General features: G+C 46.0%; 1 protein-coding gene across 1 annotated transcript in view; it reads left to right on the top strand.

Moving 5' to 3' along the window:
• Positions 1–14,046, top strand: part of LOC119964898 (procollagen galactosyltransferase 2-like) — a 212,485-nt gene that overhangs the window by 105,600 nt on the left and 92,839 nt on the right. The window contains exon 2 of the mRNA XM_038794991.1: positions 12,367–12,477. The gene's annotated coding sequence lies outside the window, so the exon portion shown is untranslated. The remainder of the gene's footprint in view (positions 1–12,366; positions 12,478–14,046) is intronic.

Below are 14,046 nucleotides of genomic sequence, written 5' to 3' on the forward strand. Positions count from 1 at the left end.
ATGGCGGCGGGCGGGGGTGGGGAGGGTGGGCGATATGTTCCTGGAAGGGAGCTTTGCGAGTTTGAGGAGCTTGGAGGAGGAATTTGGTCTGGTAAGGGGAAATGATTTTAGGTACCTACAGTTGTGGGACAGGTCCCATCCTTCCCATGCCTCCCGCCATTGGGGATCCAGGACAGAATAGTCTCTAGGGGGGAAGGAGGGGAGAGTAGAGTCTCTGACATTTATAAGGTGCTCATGAAGGTGGAAGGGTCCCTGACGTAGGAACTGAAACTCAAATGGGAGGAGGAGCTAGGCGGGGAAATGGAGGATGGGCTGTGGGCAGAGGCCCTGAGTAGGGTACATTCGACCGCAACATGTGCCAGGCTCGGCCTGATTCAATTTAAGGTCGTTCACCGGGCCCACAGGACGGTGGCTCGGACGCGCAAATTCTTTGGGGTAGAGGACAAATGCGCTAGGTGCGCAGGAGGACCAGCGAACCACGTACACATGTTTTGGGCATGCCCAATGCTTAGGGGATACTGGGAAGGATTTCCAGGGATCATGTCCCGGGTGCTAAAGTCAAGGGTGGCGATGGGCCGAGGGATGGCAATTTTTGGGGTTTCGGAAGACCCGGGAGTCCAGGGTAAGAAAGAGGCCGATGTTTTGGCCTTTGCTTCCCTGATAGCCTGTCGACGAATATTATTGGCATGGAGAGACTCAAAGTCCCGAAGACTGAGTTGTGGCTTACGGACATGTCAAGTTTCCTGGTTATGGAAAAAATTAAGTTCGCCTTGAGGGTATCTGTTCAGGAGTTCGCCCGAAGGTGGCAACCATTCATTGACTTCTTTGCGGGAGAGTGAGCGTCAGCAGGTATGGGGGGGCGGGTGTGTAGAGTAGAGTAGGAGGGATAAATTGGCGGGTAGTACCGGTGGGAGAGGAGCGGGCTTGTGCAGTATTTTACGACTGAAGTGTTGAATGTACGTGGATGTTTGCACATTTTTGCCTTTTTTGCTTTCTTTCTGTTGATGTTTGTAACTGTTTACAATGCCAAAAAACTACCTCAATAAAATTGTTTGCCAAAAAAATAAGCAGATACAGGACACTGAGTGGGCACTGGGGGCGAGGGGAGTTGGGAATAGGGTAAGGAGGGGTTGGGTGCGCAGTGGGGGGGGGGGGGGGGGGGGGTTTCTGGGAGCAGTTAGGGACATGTGTTAATCTGGCATTTTCTTCCGCAATGTAGACCGAGCACCAATCCCATGCCCCGCCCATCCAGACACAGAGGTCTTGGATACCACTTGCCACCCCGCGCCCCCAGCACCTTGCCCCCACCCCGGCACATCACGTGCAGGTGATAGATGTGAGTAAGCACTCAGCAGACAGCAGGGAACAGTGATGGCAAGGAATGAGGTGCTCAGCTCGCAGCACGTTATCGTCACCCCGCCCTGCCTTGACAGTGACCCACTGACAGTGCCGACACAGTTCAGGCTGGCTGGTGACAGGGGCAGAAGCTGAGGAATGGGGCAGGAAGGTGGGCGTTGGCGAGATGGAGAATGATGGACGAGGCCATGTCCTATGTGAAGCAGGTGAGGATTAGGGCCTCCCTGGCCCTCCGGGCCTGCCGGACTCCTGTCGCTGCCAACTGTCCTCCATCCTCCGGATGGGCCTGCAGGGCCTCCCTGGGCTTGCCCTCCAGCCCCGCCTGGTCCGGCGCCTCCTTGTTCTCCTCCTCGGAGGTGGACACGTGTTCCTCATCCTCCACCTCCAGCCCGTTGCCCAGCTGCTATGCCAGGTTGTGGAGGGCACAGCAGACCACTATGGGTGGTGTACTGCAGGGCACCACCAGAGAGGTCGAGGCATCGGAACCGCATTTTGAGTAGTCCAATGCACAGCTCAATGACAGCCAAGGTAGCCGCATGGGCCTCGTTGTGTCCGGCCTCCGCATTGGTCACCGGCTTCTGCACTGGCGTAATTAGATTTAAGACCTTAGTCTCTGATTGAACTCCATCACTTTCAAACTTAACATAAAATGTTATCTGGTGGTTACTGTTTCCTAAAGACTCCTTTACAGCAAGATTATTATTCAGCCATTTTTCATTGCACAATAGATCTAAAATAGCCCATTCTCTGCTTGGTTCCTCAATGTACTGATCGAGAAAGCCATCTCGTGTACATTCCAAGGATTCATTCTCCACAATACTAGTCCTCATTAGGCTTACTCAGTCTGTATGTAGATTGAAAACCCCATGATTACTGTATTACTCTTGTTTCATGCACCTCTAATTTCCTGATCTGTACTGTGATTTACAGTGTCACTGTTCTTTGGTGGTTTATAAACAGCTCCCACCAATGTTTTCTGTTCCCTGCCGTTTCTTAATTCCACCCAAACTGATTCATATATTGATTTTTAGAACTGAGGTAAACTCTCACTACAGTCCTAATGCCCCCTTTAATTAACGAGTTACTCCACCACCTTTTCCCAGCTCCCTGTTCCTGAGTGTCATATACCCCTGGATATTCAAGTCCCAGCTTTGGCTTCCTTGAAGCTGCACCTCTGTAATGGCACTCAGGTCATGCATATGAATTTCTATTTGAGCTGACAATTCATCTGTTTTATTGTGAATGCAACAGACCTTCAGATTCAGAACCCTTAATTCAATTTTTTTGACAAATTTTTTTAACTCTGGCTCTATCTGCTGGTAGACTTTGCAATCACTGTCCCTTCTTGTCATGCTCTGATTATCATTACCTTTAATCCTACCCTGTCATTTCCCTTCAATTTCAAAAATAATCTTTATTGTCACAAGTAGGCTTGCATTAACACTGCAATGAAGTTACTGTGAAAAGCCCCTAGTCGCCACATTCCAGCGCCTGGACATGTACACGGGGGGAGAATTCAGAATGTCCACATTACCTAACGGCATGTCTTTCGGGACTTACGGGAGGAATCTGGAGAACCCGGAGGAAACCCACACAGGCACAGGGAGAACATGCAGGCTCCGCACAGACAGTGACCCAATTCGGGAATTGAACCGGGGACCCTGGCACTGTGAAACAACAGTGCTAACCACTGTGCTGCTGTGCCGCTACATGATCCCTTCCTGCATCTAGTTAGGTTAAAGCCTTCTTTACTTCTCTAGTTTTACGACTCATGAGCACATTGCTGTCAGCACCATTTCAACACTCCAACAGTAGAGCTCCCATTTTCACCAGTACGGGTGCCAGTGCCCCATGAATCAAAATCAGTTGTCCTACAGCAAACTTTGAGACTCGTATTCATCTCCCTAATCTTATTTATCCTATGCCAATTTGTAAATAGGCATACCTTTGAGGTTCTGCTATTTAATTTAGTGCCAAGCAACTCATATTGTCTATGCAGAACCATTTTCCTGCTCTTATCTATGATGCTGGTAACTACATGAACCATGACCACTGGATCGTCCCTCTCCCAGTGCAGACGCCTCGCCAGCCTTGAGGAGACATCCCAAGCCCTGGCAGGCAACACCTCCCTCATGGGCTTGCGCTCTCAACTGCAGAGTACAGAGAAACATAGAACATTGGAGCAGGAGTAGGTCATTGGGCCCTTTGAGCCTGCTCAGCCATTCATTATGATCATGGTTGATCATCCAACTCAGTAATCTGTTCCTGCTTTCCCCCACATCCTTTAATCCCTTTAGCCCCAAGTGCCATATCTACCTCTTTCTTGAAAACAAAAATGTTTTGGCCTCAACTGCTTTCTGTGGTCGAGAATTCCACAGGCCGTCCACTTTCTGGGTGAAGAAATTTCTCCTCATCAGATGCGTACTTTCAGTGACTGGTGTACAAAGAGACCCAGGTCCCATTACACATTCTCTTTTCTCAATCTGTAGCCATTCAGATAACAATCAGCCTTCCTGTTTTTGCTACCAAAGTGGATAAACTCACATTGATTTAATTTCATCTTTAATGCTACTCCCAACATCACCACTACAGATTTGGGATCTATATACAATTCCTGCTAACAATGTTTGCCCCTTGGTGTTTCTCAGCTCTCCCCATACAGATAACACATTGTCAGAGCTAATATCCTTCCTCACTATTGTGTAATTTTCCTCGTAAATCAGCAATGCAATTAAACCACCTTTTCTTTTTTGTCTCCCCCTTCCTAAATATTGAATACCCCTGAATGCTTGGTTCCCATCCCTGGTCACCCTGCAGCCATATATCCATAATCCCGACTATCTCATCCTATTTACATCTATTTGCATGATTAATTCATCCACTTTATTACAAATTCTCTGTACATTAAGGCACAAAGCCTTAAAAGGCTTGACTTTTTAACATTACTTGTCCCGTTCCCATTATTTTTCACTGTAGCTCTGTTTGATTCTGGCCCTTGATTTCTTAGACTTAGAACAGTACAGCACAGAACAGGCCCTTCGGCCCTCGATGTTGTGCCGAGCAATGATCACCCTACTTAAACCCACGTAACCCGTATACCCGTAACCCAACAATCCCCCCATTAACCTTACACTACGGGCAATTTAGCATGGCCAATCCACCTAACCCGCACATCTTTGGACTGTGGGAGGAAACCGGAGCACCCGGAGGAAACCCACGCACACACGGGGAGGACGTGCAGACTCCACACAGACAGTGACCCAGCCGGGAATCGAACCTGGGACCCTGGAGCTGTGAAGTATTGATGCTAACCACCATGCTACCGTGAGGCCCATCTCTGCGCATCACTTTTCTTATTTCACTTTCTGTCTTTTGTTTCTGTCTGTGTTCCCCTTCTCTGACTCATTGCATAGGTTCACATCCCGTAGCCCTTTTAGTTTCAACAGTACTAATCCACCTAACTAGTCCTGTCTCCTATCAATACTTCATTCCTCTTCGGTTTCCCCACTTGAATGGCATGCTTCATCATGGTACCATGATCAGTCAGCTCATCCACCTTGCAGTCCTTCTCCTCAGCCACACAGATATCAAGCACCTCCTACCTATTGGACAAAGTCAGGGGTTAAGGCTCTTCCATCACTACGTGCTGGTTCTACTTACCTGCCTGACTCTCAGTCACACTCTCCTGTCCCTGACCAACACTAACGTTCTGTCTAACTTAAGGGTTGTGATTGCCTCTTGGAACAAAGTGTCCAAGTAGCTCTCCCCCTCCTTGAGGCCGCATAATGTCTGCAACTCAGACTCCAGCTCGGAGCAGACGTTGCACAAGTTGCAGACAATTGCTGCAGATATGGTTGTCCGCGAGTGCAGTGTATTCTACAGATTGCTGCATGCTGCAGTCATGGCACCCCACCAGCTCTGCCATTTCTGTCTATCCTTATTTAATTCATTAATCAATTAATTCAGAATTTGCACAGCTACTGTCATATAGAATTGCAATCACCGAGCTTGTAGACAAGGAAGGAAACTCACCAACCACAGAAGGCTTAAATAAAATAGACAAAGGAGACCATATTTCCTCCACACCGACTTCCCACCCAAACCAAATTCCCAATCAAAGGGTCAGGGAAATGTTCCTGAATCCACCAGATTGGCAAGTTCCACACCATACAAGTCTCAGGTGCCCACAGGTTGGATATCTCCCCCTTTTAATTTAATCATCAGTTTATTTAACTTAGCTTATTTGGTTCAATCTAAGTAGTTGGATGTCACCAGACAGAAATTGGATGCAAGATTTTCATTATATTGCATGTTTAATCCTCTTTTAATGATGTTCTATAGCTACCAAATACCCTGATTATATTTTGTGTGAAGCTTGTGGCGCCATTATCACAATCTGATGAAACAATGTGACGACCTCTTACATTCTTTAATCTCAATATAAATTCAGTGCTATCTTGAACCCATAATTAGTATTGCTTTAATCTCATTGAAGCTATGCATGAAAATCTAGATAGTAACAGATATAATTTAGCCTTTGTTGTTTTTGAAACTTGCAAACAATTTGAGCTTTGCTCTTGTAATTATTTTAAGGGGCTCAAGGTGTTCATCTGCACACGAGATCTGAAATATCAATGTTGGTCCTCGCACTGGAGCCATTAAGTTTCTGACCGCAAAATATTTAGCATAGATTCACAATATATGCTGTCATACTGCATGTTGGTGTTGAGTGACCACGTTGCTAATGTTAGGAATTTTTGCCCTGCAAGCCAGGAATTCTCCACGACCACATCCAACTAATAATGGCTCTGGGAAATGGCTGCAGAACACACAGTTGCAACATTCTAAACTTCCCTCTCAAGATTGTTTTCCCCCTTTCACAGGGAAGTGTTGCCGTTTTAGGAAAGTGCACGGTTGTAAATCATTTCTCAGGCTGGTCTGTGGGCCACAGAGTGAGACTGTACAATAAACTGTGGCCTCGTCGTTTCTTTCTGTGAGGACTCTTTTAAAGCTCAGTGAGTTGGAGGTCTGTTGTTACTCGTGTCTTAATAAAGCTCGTAGTCTCAAATGTGGAGAAGATGCTTTATTGTGAGTTCGTTCTCTCTTCAGGGCTGTTTCCTACGGCTACCTTCAGTGCTCCTAGCTGGCGTGTGTGTGTGTGTCCTGCTCCAAGTTCTGCCGTCTGTGAAGTGTGTCCTCACTTCCTGTCCCCGTCTATTTATATGGCTCTCCCGTGCCCCCTCTAGTGTTTGCTCAGTTGTATTGCATCTAGTTAACTTGTGATCACCACATCCCCCTTTTTCTCTTTACATATTTTCTGTATATCGTTTAGGAAAATTGTACATCCTGTCCCGGTGTATTTATAGCTCTCCCTCTGGTGTTTGCTCAGTTGTTTTGTATCTAGTCAATCTACGATCACCACATCCCCCTTTTTCTCTTTACATATTTGCTGTACATCGTTAAAGAAAATTATAGAAAACAGTTACTTATGATATGCGTATCTATACAGGTGATGGTGCTATTGCATATTGTACAAAGCCAATGTAGTTATATGTCCAATCTTAATAAAAACATTTATGAGTCCAAACTTGATGAATTTGTTCAGAGCTTTTTTTTCTTTTTGTTGTTGATGACGTGGTGATATTGATATTGCAAGTCCGCTGTGAATGTTGTTGGTGTTCCTTGTTATTTTAAGTACCCAATGCATCATCCCGAGGTGTTTGCATGGTCACCTCACTAATGTTGACTGGCATGGACTTTTTTCTGTGCTTGTGGGGTTGATTTATTGTCTCATCCACCTTGGATGCTGGTGTGCTTGCTCGTTCTGGAGCAGACGTGAGTTTGTACGATTCGTTGTCATCCCATGACATGTTTGTAGTCTTGTCATCGTTTTGCAGTGTGCTGTGGCATTGTCCTTCATGTGCCGAGTAGTACCATTGTGTACAAGTCGTTGTTTCATTGCTGTTGTTTCTGTCGTTCCTGTTTTTGTTGTTTTCGTTGCCGTACTTGTTGCTGTTTTTGTCGTTTCTGTCTTCATCTTTTGAGTATTTAAATCCATTATACACTTTCCTATTTACAGGCCCTGCGGTGAGAATTGCTATTTTAATGTTGTCTGAGGCTTCTTGTACATCATTAGCTGTGAGATAAATATCAAACATTTGTTTAAACCTTTTCCAGACATTTCTTCCAACGCCAGTCTGGTCCAGCTGATCTGGGTATCCATACCACATCCTCGAATTAGCGATGTCTTCCCAAGTCAAATGTCCAGTAGGAGATTTCCATGCCATTTTGAGCTTTCTGTATCTGCCACTGAGTTGTCCTGTAGTAAGCGTCTGAAGCCACTCCTGGGTACCATGTGTTGTTACTCGTGTCTTAATAAAGCTCGTAGTCTCAAATGTGGAGAAGATGCTTTATTGTGAGTTCGTTCTCTCTTCAGAGCTGTTTCCTACGGCTACCTTCAGTGCTCCTAGCTGGCGTGTGTGTGTGTGTCCTGCTCCAAGTTCTGCCGTCTGTGAAGTGTGTCCTCACTTCCTGTCCCCGTCTATTTATATGGCTCTCCCGTGCCCCCTCTAGTGTTTGCTCAGTTGTATTGCATCTAGTTAACTTGTGATCACCACAGGAGGGGTGAAGTGATGTGCAACTTTACGAGAGGGTGTGTTCACAAGGATAAGGTCAGGAATTCCTGGATGCTCGACTGACATCTCACTCTTTCAGAATCAGTCATGGGACTGAAATACAAAATGGAACCCTAAATTTCTTTGAAGGGAGAATAAAAATCAAAAGCTGTAAAAAGTCTGTCCTTGTGATCATGCATTTCTAACAGGTATTTCTATCTGCCATGCTCAGCCTGCACGTCAAATGGTTTCTTCAATTGAATGAGCAAATACACTGGTTCATCTGGTGAGGGCGAAGATTCAATCCATGGCCTTTATTAAATTAGCTGTTCCAATCGGGCACAGTAACTGACTATGTCAGTGGAAGCCAGCACAGCCCTGAGAGGAAATGGGAAGAATTGTAAATTTGAAGTTGGCATTTCCACCAATTACAGCTTTTATTTCCAGTGTGTTCAGTTTTCCTTCTAATCAGTACAAGCCACGATGAACATTAAGGAAGCTACAGTGTAAGCCAAGTAATGATTCAGGTTTACCACACTCACAGCAGGCACAATAGTTCCTGGCCCGAATTCTGCAGTCAGCAGTGAAGGAACAGCACTTGCCATGCTTGATGCTGACAGCTTCCCACAGATTTTTCATGTGGCCATTTGAGCAGTCTCGTGGCTATTGGGGATGTGATCCAGCAGAGCGCCTTTTACAGGGGATCTCTGGTGTGAACAGGGTCAGCAAAGGGATGGCTCTTCAACCAATCAGAATAAGAATTCTGAGAGCTTCAGGGCGGGATCTTGTCCCGCTGAAGGCAAACCCCCCCCCCCCACTTTGCGACGGGTTGCCGGGCAGTGGGGCGGGTGTGCCATATCTCCTGGGCAGCGTCATCTGGGGCTACGCTTTCCAGATAGAAGCTGAGTAAATCTGTGAAGGACTGCGGCCCACTTCCAAGAGTTGCTGGCCCAATCAGAGGACCAGTAGTTCAGCAGCCTCAGCAGTGCCACCACTAGCGCTGGCCATTGTGGAGGCTGCACCTGGAGGGTGAGGGCACATTGTTAGTTGTACACCCTGAACATCAGGAAGGTACGTTCTCAGAGTGCCAAGGGAAGGCAAATGGGCCTTGGTTGTGGTGGGCAAGAAGGAATGGGGACGGCGCCATGTTATCACATGTGACCATTGCTGCAGGCGATGCCTCTGTGAACCCTCGAGTGCCCAAAAAAGAAGCCCTTGATGAAAGACCCAAGACCCAAGGAGGGGTTTACCCCCATTTTGCAGCAGTACTTCCATTGCATCAGGGACATGATTGGAGACACAAAATCCTGGGCAACAATCCAAGCATATGTATGCTGTAGGCAAGAAACGTGCTGATATCATCAAGTAGCAGAATTCAACACAAATGACAGGTACTAAATTCCCATCACTACCAGTTTTACATCCTTTGTAAAACACAAACGCAACTTCCTGAACAACAATGTGTACTCCTGAGATTTGAGTAAATAATCTCGACTGGCATAGCAGTTTACTCCTGAGGGAATGCTGCACTGTCAGTGGAACCTACAATTGAATTAGATATTAAACTGAGGCCCCATCTTCTCCCGTGTTGCTATTTCACAGTAGAGCATAGGACTCCTCTCCCTGTGTCCTGGCCAATATTTATCCCTCAATGTAGAGTTGAAGTCTCGTTTTCATATTAAGAATACCCTCCATCGTGATCTGTGGCACTAACACGATGCTAAATGGGATACACGTTTAACAGAGCTAGCAACTCAAGAATGGGCAGCCATGAGGTGCTGTGGGCCATCAGCAGCAGAATTGTACGTAGCCACTTACCATTACCACCAAGCCAGGGGATTAAACCTGATTCAACGTAGAGTGCAGAAGCAATACCAGGCATACCTAAAAATGAGATCTCTCATGCCTTCTTCCCATAATCCTTGATCCCCTTAATAATCAAGAACCTATTAATAGGATAGGGTGGGGGCCTGACCCTAGGTAGGGGATGGGATTCTCCACCGGCGTGATTCTCCGTTTTGCTGGCATCCGGGGGTTTCCTGACGGCGTGGGGCTGCCCCACAGTGGGAAACCCCATTGACCGGCTGGCGAGATGGAGAATCCCGCCGGCGGGTAGGGGCAGAAATGTGGCGCGGCGGGGCGGAGAATCCAGTTCAGGGTACCCTTTCAGAGGGTGGGTGCAGACTTGATGGGTCAAATGGCCTCCTTCTGCACTGTAGTGATTCTATGATTTCTGGTTATCCCACTTGTGGAAACATCTTTTCGATGTCTTCCCAGTTCCAGGTGCAAAAACCAATACATTTATTTTTGGTGCCACACAGAAGATTGGGTAACAGCACCCAATTATATGTAGCACAAACAGCAGGACATTCATCAACAAATTACTGTCACTCTGACTGTCACTCTTACTATCATTCCTGAGTCAAGCAGACATAAAAAAACTGAAACTTCAATAAATTTGATAAGTTAATTAACAGTGGCAATGTGAGGTTCGTTCACAATGAATTCACTGAGATTTATAATAATGGTTTAATTTATTTTTGAAATGTTTTTTCTGGCTGGTTCTATAACAATGCCAGTATTGATGAAAAAAGAGACATTTTTGTTGAAGTTTTTCATCTTGCACTCATCAGGGCATTTGCAAGAACACAACTTGAGGGAAACCAACACATTTCTACAATATGAGAAGGGGTGCTCTCTGCTCATACACTATTATTTTGTTGATTTCCGTTGTATTGTATTCTTGCAAATGTCGTGGTGAGTGCAAGATGAAAAGCTTTGACAAAAAAGTTGCTTTTTGTTTTAGCGGTGCCGATATGTTTCAGAACCATATCACTATTATTTGTGAATTTCTTTGAATTTGTTTTCCCTGTCCAGTTAAAGCTGCGTGGGTTGATTCTGAGTGCCCTGCCCCACTTGGTGTGAGCAGGATGTTAAGGGCCTAAAAATAGGCCTGGTGATCTATCTGCCTCATCAACAGCAGTGACTCAGCCAGCCGCAAGGGTCTACCTCTGGGTGTTTACAGGCCTCATTTAGGCAACAGGCACCATTTATTATGGAAAACGGGGTACCACCATGACGTGAATAGGATCCCAATCGTCTTTTCAGCCAGAAGTATTGGAGCTGCCACAATACCAGTCAGTTTCACAAATGATGGAATAGAGGAGTCCCTCGAAAGATAAACTTGAATAATTTGTGAATATTGGCAGGACAGAAGTGCCCCTGTGGGGCCCACTGAAATATGATCGCCATTGCTACCCCAGACCACCCCTCTCTGCAATTGCAACCTCCCCTGCCTTGACTTACATTCCCAAAGTTTAATGGCAGCTCAGTCCTATTTTCAGGCACCAATCCGGCGTGTAGAGTCAGGATGACTGTTTAGTGCATTGCACTTTGCCTCTTGAATGAAGTGGAGACTCAAAATCACAGGGAGCCCACAAACACAACCCCTTGTCCAGTTCATGACATGCAGCAGTCTTTCTCTGCTCTGCTTTCCTGCTGCCATCTGTGAGCCAGGGCAGTGTGCATCTTGACCCTTGGGGTATCACTGCAGAACACCATCCCAACCTTAAGCAGAATTCACTAATGCACTGGAATAGTGATCAGAATCGGGAACACAGGCTACTTCCTTTTCATGGACCAGTTTTGCTAATGAGAATTCCAACTCCCCTGCTGCCCTTCTGGTCGAAGTCAGCGAACTGAAGAGGGAACTGGTATCAATAGAAGTGAGGATGAAGCCTTCGGACTGTTGCAAAATCTCACCAATTCACTAATATCTTTCTTGGAAGAATGTCTGGCATCCTTACCCAGTCTGGCCTATGTGTGACTCCCAGTCCCACACCAATGTAGCTGGCTCCTAACCACAATCCTGGACAGCTCGCGGTGGGCAATAAATGCCAGCCTTGCCAGAAATCTTCACATCCTGAGAATGAAAATAAAGCTGCGATAAAACCTTGCAGCACAGAAGAATGCCATTCAGTCATCATGTTAGTGCCGGTTCTTTCAGAATAGACCCATGCCTTCCACACAGCTCCACATTGAATTTAGGAATTTCTTTGCTCATTTTAAGTGATAGAGGAATAATTTGTGGAAATGTCAGTATTTCTGTTCTCTCAATGAATTCCTTTGACATCAATAGCATTCAGCATGCGGCATTACAGGACAAGAAACCTGTGAGATAAAGTGTTTTGAAAATGGGGCTGGTGATAGTATCTGTCAGGGTGATATTTTAAATTACTCTCTTCCCTCAGCAACAGTCCAATACCAAGCTGACAGAAAAGCAACATCCTTTTGTATTTAAAGTAAGATCAATTTGTTTCCTGATCTACTGATTTTAAATGCTACTTCAGTTCTGTTTGGCTTACCAATGATGATTTTATCTGTGTCTTTTCTATAGGGTTGCCACGGACCACAACACTGACAACACAACAGCAATACTGCGGGAATGGTTAAAGAATGTTCAGAAGGCCTATCATTATGTGGAGTGGCGGCCCCTGGATCATCCCAAGTGAGTGGTCTACATTGCTCGGCCACCTCAGTCAATCTCGTCCGCTCGTATGAATTTTTGATTTAGGTGGTTTCCAAATATTTTCATAGAAACGTTGTTCTGCAAAGCTTGGTGCAATTGATGTCTGGAAATGCACCTTGAAAATATAATTACAGCAATTAAAGGGGCATTGCATTTCCTTCATCCAATAAAAGGTTGGGGGAACTGTTTTTAATACACTGAGGTAAATCACACCAGCACTGTGCTACAAACATTCAACACTGTCCTGACAAAAGTAACTTATTTCATTTTGCTGCATCTGTTCCTCCTCAAATGTTGATCAGGAATGCCAAGCATTTTCCCTTTAATGAAGGCATAGTACATTTCGGATTTATTGTACCAGACATCAACGTAACTTTTTTCCCTGGAGTACACAGGGCAATTTGCATAAGTGCCTGGCCTCTTTCAATCTGTTTGCATGGCCATGTATGCAAGGTAATTTAAGGGTGCCAACTTTTGCACAGTAACTCTTAGGTTGCTGCATGGCCACAGTTTGGAGGGAACATTCCCAGACATTGGTACCATGGACCTGCGAAGCATCACTGGTTCGCAATGAGCAACGCTTGACACATTTTGAAATCTGAACTACCTTTACGTGCACACCAAAGATACGTACAAGGGAGGGATTAATGCAATCTTTACACAGAAAGTAGGAGCTTTTGCTTTTCGGCGGGAATTCAGCTGTTGGAGTGGGCGGAGCTACAGAGTGGAGCGGTGAGTATTTAACCTAGCTGCTTGGCAGATTCCAGTCTTTTCAGCAGGAATTCAGCGGTTGGAGTGGGCGGAGGTACAGAGTCGAGCAGTGAATATTTAAACTAGCTGCTTCGCTGCTTAAACGGCCACAGGGTCTTTGGGGTTAAATTTGAAGAGTGACATCATAGCAAAGCAGTAACCTGATTGGCTGGTAAAGAAAGTGCTCCAATTAACAGTAGCTAGGAGAAATTTAACTCTTTGTGTGTTGGAAAGTATTATGATGGGTAAGTAAAATCTTTATTCCGTTCACTTATTCATTATTTGATATTATATTTGTAATCAGTTAAGGTAAAGTGTAAAAATGGCAGGAGATCCCAGACCCGTGTTATGCTCCTCGTGTTCAATGTGCGAGCTCACGGACGCAGCCGATGCCCCTGACTCCTTCATGTGCGGGAAGTGTGTCCACCTGCAGCTCCTGTTAGACCGCATGACGGCTCTGGAGCTGCGGATGGACTCACTTTGGAGCATCTGTGATGCTGAGGAGGTCGTGGATAGCACGTTCAGTGAGTTGGTCACACCGCAGATCAGGAGTGGTGAGGGAGACAGGGAATGGGTGACCAAAAGGCAGAGAAAGAGCAGGAAGACAGTGTAGGTGTCCCCTGCGGTCATCTCCCTCCAAAACAGGTATACCGTTTTGGATACTGTTGGGGGAGATGACTCACCAGGGGAAGGCAGTAGTCGCCAGGTTCATGGCACCGTGGCTGGCTGTGCTGCACAGACAGGGCAGGAAAAAGACTGGCAGGGCTATAGTCATAGGGGATTCAATCATTCGGGGAG

This window comes from Scyliorhinus canicula, chromosome 4, assembly GCF_902713615.1.
Source record: "Scyliorhinus canicula chromosome 4, sScyCan1.1, whole genome shotgun sequence".
Lineage (NCBI taxonomy): Eukaryota > Metazoa > Chordata > Chondrichthyes > Carcharhiniformes > Scyliorhinidae > Scyliorhinus > Scyliorhinus canicula.